Genomic DNA, 9,444 nt, shown 5'->3' on the forward strand with positions numbered 1-9,444 from the left:
TGAAAGTTGTTTTTGCAATGGAGTTTTCAAACTCTGCTTTTGACGTTGTTCACCTGTATGTGTTTTGAATTCTTTTCTACACACTTTACCATCCTTGTTGGCAGCCTCTTTTTCATTGAAGATTTTGGATATGGGTCTCGTTTTAACAACATTACCGTGCCCTTTGAAAGTTGTTTTTGCAATGGAGTTTTCAAACTCTGCTTTTGACGTTGTTCACCTGTATGTGTTTTGAATTCTTTTCTACACACTTTACCATCCTTGTTGGCAGCCTCTTTTCATTGAAGATTTTGGATATGGGTCTCGTTTTAACAACATTACCGTGCCCTTTGAAAGTTGTTTTTGCAATGGAGTTTTCAAACTCTGCTTTTGACGTTGTTCACCTGTATGTGTTTGAATTCTTTTCTACACACTTTACCATCCTTGTTGGCAGCCTCTTTTTCATTGAAGATTTTGGATATGGGTCTCGTTTTAACAACATTACCGTGCCCTTTGAAAGTTGTTTTTGCAATGGAGTTTTCAAACTCTGCTTTTGACGTTGTTCACCTGTATGTGTTTTGAATTCTTTTCTACACACTTTACCATCCTTGTTGGCAGCCTCTTTTTTATTCAAGATCTTGGATATGGGTCTAGTTTTAACAACATTACCATGCCCTTTGCCCTTTGAAAGTTGTTTTTGCAATGGAGTTTTCAAACTCTGCTTTTGACGTTGTTCACCTGTATGTGTTTTGAATTCTTTTCTACACACTTTACCATCCTTGTTGGCAGCCTCTTTTTTATTCAAGATCTTGGATATGGGTCTAGTTTTAACAACATTACCATGCCCTTTGCCCTTTGAAAGTTGTTTTTGCAATGGAGTTTTCAAACTCTGCTTTTGACGTTGTTCACCTGTATGTGTTTTGAATTCTTTTCTACACACTTTACCATCCTTGTTGGCAGCCTCTTTTTCATTGAAGATTTTGGATATGGGTCTCGTTTTTAACAACATTACCGTGCCCTTTGAAAGTTGTTTTTGCAATGGAGTTTTCAAACTCTGCTTTTGACGTTGTTCACCTGTATGTGTTTTGAATTCTTTTCTACACACTTTACCATCCTTGTGGCAGCCTCTTTTTCATTGAAGATTTTGGATATGGGTCTCGTTTTAACAACATTACCGTGCCCTTTGAAAGTTTTTTGCAATGGAGTTTTCAAACTCTGCTTTTGACGTTGTTCACCTGTATGTGTTTTGAATTCTTTTCTACACACTTTACCATCCTTGTTGGCAGCCTCTTTTTCATTGAAGATTTTGGATATGGGTCTCGTTTTAACAACATTACCGTGCCCTTTGAAAGTTGTTTTTGCAATGGAGTTTTCAAACTCTGCTTTTGACGTTGTTCACCTGTATGTGTTTTGAATTCTTTTCTACACACTTTACCATCCTTGTTGGCAGCCTCTTTTTTATTCAAGATCTTGGATATGGGTCTAGTTTTAACAACATTACCATGCCCTTTGCCCTTTGAAAGTTGTTTTTGCAATGGAGTTTTCAAACTTGCTTTTGACGTTGTTCACCTGTATGTGTTTTGAATTCTTTTCTACACACTTTACCATCCTTGTTGGCAGCCTCTTTTTCATTGAAGATTTGGATATGGTCTTCGTTTTAACAACATTACCGTGCCCTTTGAAAGTTGTTTTTGCAATGGAGTTTTCAAACTCTGCTTTTGACGTTGTTCACCTGTATGTGTTTTTGAATTCTTTTCTACACACTTTACCATCCTTGTTGGCAGCCTCTTTTTTATTCAAGATCTTGGATATGGGTCTAGTTTTAACAACATTACCATGCCTTTGCCCTTTGAAAGTTGTTTTTGCAATGGAGTTTTCAAACTCTGCTTTTGACGTTGTTCACCTGTATGTGTTTTGAATTCTTTTCTACACACTTTACCATCCTTGTTGGCAGCCTCTTTTTCATTGAAGATTTTGGATATGGGTCTCGTTTTAACAACATTACCGTGCCCTTTGAAAGTTGTTTTTGCAATGGAGTTTTCAAACTCTGCTTTTGACGTTGTTCACCTGTATGTGTTTTGAATTCTTTTCTACACACTATACCATCCTTGTTGGCAGCCTCTTTTTTATTCAAGATTTTGGATATGGGTCTCGTTTTAACAACATTACCATGCCCTTTGCCTTTGCCCTTTGCAAGTTGTTTTGCAACAGAGTTTTAAACTCTGCTTTTGACGTTGTTCACCTGTATGTGTTTGAATTCCTTTCTACACACTTTACCAACCTTGTTGGCAGCCTCTTTTTATTAAAGATCTTGGATATGGGTCTCGTTTTCACAACATTACCATCCCCTTTGCAAGTTATTATGTCTGCGCAGCGCAATGGAGTTTTAAACTCTGCTGAGCAATCTGGACACTTGTTTGTATACATTCATTTTAACAACAGAACGTTTTAAATTTTTTGAAGGCTTTGTAATAGTTCTGTTTATTGTGATATTTATCCTTTTTGGTAAGCGTAAACTTGAATCTTGTTCAGGATGTTCTAAGTCACATTTGCTTGAAGCTATTTTGCAGGTTGGATCTGTCTGAGGGGTTCGACGCGTACACTTTTTTTTGGGTTTGTTTGTCCACATGCTGTTTGTTTTCTAGGTTTGCTGGTGTTTAAATTGTCTCTATTTCTTTCCAAATGAGCCATAACCGGGAACGTATCCCTACCATCATCATCACAAAACTCTTCTACAAAACTCTCTGTGTCATCAGCAATTTCTTCTATACTACTTCCAACACCACTGTCTCAATTGCACTGTATTATATTTATAAACGTATATTATTTAAATTCGATATAATAATTAAAGAAGAAAAATATAAATATTACATATATAATCATATTTTATATCATGACTTGTTTGGTGAAAGACACAATTAATATTTAGAGTAATATACAATATATTTAAATTATATAATAGAATCAAATTATTGTTTATGAATACAGAACTTACTTTTTGAAACTATGCGTTACGTTATTTTCATATTGTAAAGAAATGAATATTTATAATATTTTATATAAATATCCTTTCCCGATCCTTTTTCATCCTTTTTTTTATCCAAGCTGGGAGCTGAAGAAGATCTGCAAAGGATCAAGATGAATTTGAGAAAGTCTGGTCGAAGGGTATGGAGTCGAGAAATTTGATTGATTAAAATGACAATAAATAGCATGTATATGTGTATAGATGAGTTGCATCGAATTTAAGTCGAACTGATAATTGAATAATGTAAATTAGAAATTTTGAAATTTGAGACCAGACTTGAAAAAAACATTATTATCGAAGTATAATTTGTGGAACACAATTATAATTTTCACATTCAGTCATATGTTTTTTTTATTATTCGGCTTATAATTTGCAATTTATCTTTATATGTATGCGTGTTTGTGATCGCAATGAGAATATGACCAAAGAAATATTATCAGGACACGATTACTTCAAATCGGTGAGTTTTCAGGCTACTACTTCTATATCCTTCGGCAGACTTCAGAAGTTATAGATTTTATGAAAATTTAATTATTTAACTAAATACTAACTGATTGTATTCTGTAAATTTCTGAATGCCTGGTTGAAGGTTTAAGATAGATCAATGATACAAATAGTGAATTACAGTCATTGATTTGTCTGTGAATAATATATATATATATATATATATATATTATATATATATAATAAAATTGTTTCTTGGGCATCCATCCAGTAATTAAAAAACAGTTTTAATGAAAAATGTTTTTATTTATAGAGAACATACGTTTCGGGTGGATTTGACCCATCTTCAGTGCTACAATTAAATAATTCAGGGTTACAAATTAAAACAATATAAAAAAATACATAATTAACAGACAAAAATAAGTAAAACAATGTATATGAAAAGTATATATGAAAAACAACCATAAAATAAACAATGCAAAGAAACTCACCATACAAATAAACTTTGAAAAACAACACACAAAAACACAAAATTGCACGAAAATAAATAAAAGTGAAATAAAAAATTGATGTGATGAAACGAGAGTTATGAAAAATTTTAAAAAAATTGTAAAATTAAAATGAATGATATATTTTATTATAAAAAAGCTTATTCCAAACGAATATGTTGTTAGTTTGGAAGTTGTATTACGAGTGTGTACGAGAGTAAAATGTGTGCGAACGTGTTTGCGGAAAATACTGGAAACTGTATCGTCATTGGTGAGAGAACGGGATAGAGAGAATTTTGGTGGTTCCATATTACGAAGATTTTCTCAACGATCATGCGCAGTAGGAACATAGTAAAAAATTTTTACATGTGCAAGACATCCATAATCAAATCCCAAAAATATGTGAATGAAGAGAAAATTATTAAGAAAAAGTATAGATATTAACAGAAAAACGATAATAGTTATGGAAACGATAAAAGTTACATAAAAAATTATAACATAACATATATATGTATATATAAACGCAAAACAATAAATGTAATATATGTATACACATACACATACACATATATGCATACACAAAAGAATATGTAGAATACATAAAAGAAATGTTAGGATGTATTACGCATATTGAAAAAATTATTTGAAGCATCGCGGTAAATATTGCAAAGAGAAGCCGAATCAAATCGTTTGTTAATAGAAGGTAATAATATTTGATGAAAATACTCTCAGCGAACTTCCTGCGTAAAATGTTAGATTCACGATGAATAACTCTTGGATTGGTGAAATTAAAAGAATGTTTAAATTTGGAGACATGCTCGGTGATCATGGTTTTATTTTGTTTTCTGTTCAAACTATTAAGTTCGTGTTGGCGTATTCTTTTTGAGAGAAATTGTGAGGTTTCTCCAACATAACAGCTTGAACAATCATTACAATCAATGACATATACGATGTTTGAAGTGCGGGAAATAGGGGTAGGAGTTTTTAAATTAGTGTATAAGTCTGAGAGAGGTGTCCAGTCGAACATACTAGCTTCAGACCAACGGATGAAAAAAGTTTTTTCCATGAGTGGAAAAGGCAGTCAATGTACGGTAATGAGATGAAGGAATTGAGAGATAGTGAATTTTCAGGAGGCTTCACAAGGTTTTGTGAAATGATACTATTTTGTTGTGATTGGGAGGTAAATAAGGAAGCTGTACGGAATTTATTACGAAGAAAGTAGGTAATCTATTATTTATTACTGAGCGTAAAAGTTGTAGTGGATAGGAATTATTTTGAAGGGTAGATATATCAAATTCAAATTATTTTTTTCCCAATGTGATGGATGAGAAAGAAGGATGGCATGATCTAGTAAGTTGATGATGGATGCAATCTTGGTAGATTTGGGGTGATAGGAATGGTAGTTTAAATAGCGTCCAGACAAGTGGATTTTTGATACCAACATGTAGTGATAGAGTTGTTATTTATGAAAAGAGTAATATCTAAAAAATTAATGGAGTTGTTAAATTGAGTCTCTAAGGTAAAACTAAGGTGTGAGTCAAAATTATTAAAAGAATTAGGAAATCGGTTATGTTATAAGTAGGAATGCAAGTTAAAATGTCGTCAAAGTAACGTTTGTAAAAAGAGGTACATATGACAAGGTATTAAGAGTAGAGTTCTCTAGGAACTGCATACAAAGTTCAGCAAGAGGGGCACTCAAACTGGAACCCATTGGGGTGCCAAATTTTGTTTAAAAAAGGAGTCGTTGAACGAAAAATAAGTATTGGAAATAATGAATTAATACATTTCAGGAACCAAGAAAAATTGAAATCTGTGTGTGTTGCTGATATCAGCCATTTATGGTCTATGGCAGAGAGGATAAGGTCAGGTGAAATGTTAGTGAAGAGGGAAACAACATCTAAACTTATAAAGGAAAGATCAGATGGTACATTGAGGGAGTTAAGTTCGGGAATGAGTTCAAAAGAATTTTGACAAAATGGGGAGAATTATGAGTGATATTGGACAAAATTGAACTAATAAATTTGGATAATTTGCAAAGAGGGGAATTTAAGTCAGCAACTATTGGTCGAAGGGGAATGCCATCTTTGTGGATTTTGGGAAGACAATAAAGTTTTGGGGAAATGGGATTGTAAGTTTTTAATTGTAGAGAGAGAGTTTGGGAATTTGTTGTTTTCTATGAGTGAATCAATGAATTTCAAAGTATTCCGATTTATAAGGTCGGTGGGATCTGAATTTATAGGCTCGTAAGTGTTTATATCAGCTAGGAGGGACACGGATTTGGAAATATAGTCATCTTTGTTCATGATAACCGTCATGTTACCCTTATCTGCCCTGGTAACAACAATTTCTGGGTGTTGTTTGATAAAGATTTGCAAAGGTGGATATCTTTGAGTAATTCTTTATGTTGATGAAAGTTAGAAATGTCAAATTGAAAAATGAATTAAGTTGGTTGCAAAAATAGATTTAATGCGGTTTTTTTTTTCATTGATCTTTTTAAATTACGTAAACTATATTCTAAAGAGCTAAGTGTTTTGACAAAATTAAACGATTTTTTCTGTTGTGGAATGGAAAATTTGGGACCTAATGCTAAAATATTCAAAACATTGGATGGGATGTCTAAATCTGAAATGTTTTTTAACCCATTTATTGATGATATCAGGGTTTATATTTAATTTGGATTCGTTAGACTTTTTCGAATAAGGGTATTGAATTTTTTAATGAAGGATTTTTTTGACATATAAAAGAATTATTGAATCTAGAGTTTTCGAAATCTAAAAAATTGTTAATGTCAATGTGATTATTAATAGTGGAAAAATAAGGATTGGATGTTGTAATTTAGAGATTTATTTATGTTATCAATAGAGGTAATGCAATGTTTGATTCTAGATTCAGCAACATAAAGGAGAAAGAAAGCTTTTTATTTTTAAAGTAATTGGAATTTAGATGATCAAAGTTTGTTAATTTGAAATCAAAGGATTTGGTAGGAGTTTTCTTTACGACAACGAAGTAAAAAAAGTTCTTTTGTTGGTGACGATAGCCAGTTTGAGAAAAGGTTTGAAATAGTTTTAAATAAAATGAGTTTGGTAGTCCATAACAATGGAAAATGTACTCGAAAAAAAGATGGAAAAGAGTAAGGAATGCATTGTGTAAAACTATTATGAAAATAATTGTTGTAACGGTAAATGACGAATTATTAAAATTATTATAATTCTGTGTGTAAGTTGGATTGATAAGAGGAACGATTATTATGTCTTACCTTATTTGTATGGAGAGCACTATTCACATATATAGTATTGAAATTATGGTTATTTTGAAAATTCATTGTTAAGATTAAAAAAACACTTGTAAAAGTTCTTGAAAATGATCAAAATCTTGGATTGTAACTTCAGTGTAGTATTGGTTATGAGCGTTAATTACTGGATGGATGCCCAAGAAACAATTTTATTATATTATTTCACCATCTGAAGAAAAACCTCTCGCTTTATATATATATATATATATATATATGATAGTTTGTCGACGTTGATACATATTTGTAATATTTTTGCAGCCCAATCGTCGAATTAAAAAAAGATTAAATAACAAAATTATTTATTCCATTAAACGTTTCGACACTTGATGTGTGTCATCTTTTAGTAATCTAAAAAACATATTATATAAATACAAAGTTGATAATAAAATAAATATATAAAAAGGAGCTAATTATACATACAAAACCAGGAAAAACAGAAAAAATTAATATGATGTAAAATGATTGAACACTAATTTTGTGTAAAATAATAATACTATTATATCATCACTACACTTGCTTTGTAACCTTGATCAGTGTTCATAATGTACCGCTATGTGCTCCTTTAATTTCTCGTTTGTTAATATAATAGTTATTATTATTTTAAACAATTTAGTGTTCAATCAATTTTACATCACAATTAATTTTTCTATATATAATTGTTTCTTTCATATATTTGTTATCAACTTTGTATTTATATAAGTTTTGTAGATTACTGAATGATGACACACATCAAGTGTCGAAACGTTTAATGGAATAAATAATTTTGTTATTAATCTTTTTTTAATTCGACGATTGGGCTGCAAAAATATTACAAATATATATATATATATATATATATATATATAATATATTAGGGTGGTCCTTAATATGGACATTTTTGAATTACTTTGCTCCCAAGGGCTCATACGGTTCCAAATTGATAAAAAACAATTCTCTGAAAGTTTTAAGCTCTTAATATTAACTTTTCGATAGTGCGCAATTCAATCAAAGTTTTGTATGGAAATAGAATGAAAATTATGCAAAGCGTCGATCGATTTTCAATAAAAAATGACACGAATTTTTCACTTTTAATTCATTATCGCTAAGTTATACCTAAATTTTTTTTTAATTTTCAAAAATTTTTCATGCTATTTTCATATTAAAAGTTAATATTAAGAGCTGAAACTTTCAGAGAATTTTTTTATCAATTGGAACCATTTGAGCCCTTGGGAGCAAGGAAGGAAATTCGAAAATGTCCATATTAAGGACCACTTATAATATTATATATATATATTATATATATATATATGTATATATATATATGTATATTATATATATATATAGAGTATTTTTTATATATTTTTTTATTTTCAGCACTTTGGCTTACCTGCACTCACTAGAAGATCTTTCGGTGTGAAAAGTGAAGAAGCCTTAAACCTCCTCCAATCCTTGCCCGAAAGAAGTTACAATTATTTGCAAAATGCTGCAGATACAACTCTAGAAGTCCTGAGTTCCCCAGGAGCGTCATTTTTAAATTTGTGTTCATATTTTCAAATTGTGCCTTGGATTTAGTTTCCCGGTCGTTACAATTTGCAAGTGCCATTTATAGTAGTTTAACAGAGAGTATTTTTTATATAATTTCTAGTTGCTATGATTATTATTGTATTTTATAAGCGTAGTTGCTGGTATTTGGAGTCGAAACGATCAAGTCAAATCTAGTCATTTTGAAAATTTGGGGTCAGGAATTTCAGATCGCGATTTGTACCACAGGATAGATATGTACGTCGATAGATATTTAAAAGAAACAGTGCAGCTTATGTTAAAGATTCCTTAGTCTCTCAGCCAAATTTAAAAATAATATCCGATACCATCAAGAACGAATTTCAATTACACCAAAATCCTGTTTACGACTCGAACTTTATTACAAAAGTTGCCGGTTTGGTGCGCGAAAAAATTAAATGAATATCCACAAAAAATTAGTTTTAACTCCTGCACATTTCAAGGAAATCAAAAAACGCTTTACAATCAGGCACTATGAAACTAGATTCAAACAATTTTGATATATCTATTCTCATTCAAGATCTCATTCAGCACCCCTTGTTGCAGAATTTTATTACACAAAGTGGCTAAATGTAGACAAAGATTATTTAGTAAACCAGCAAAAGGTTTTGTTCGATTTAGAAAAGCAAATAACGTGCTAATAATTTAGAAATAGAACGCCTTAAAAATATGAACCAGGA

Source organism: Ctenocephalides felis, unplaced genomic scaffold (assembly GCF_003426905.1).
Source record: "Ctenocephalides felis isolate EL2017-DRISC unplaced genomic scaffold, ASM342690v1 CF-g0.4_SCAFFOLD_01604, whole genome shotgun sequence".
NCBI lineage: Eukaryota > Metazoa > Arthropoda > Insecta > Siphonaptera > Pulicidae > Ctenocephalides > Ctenocephalides felis.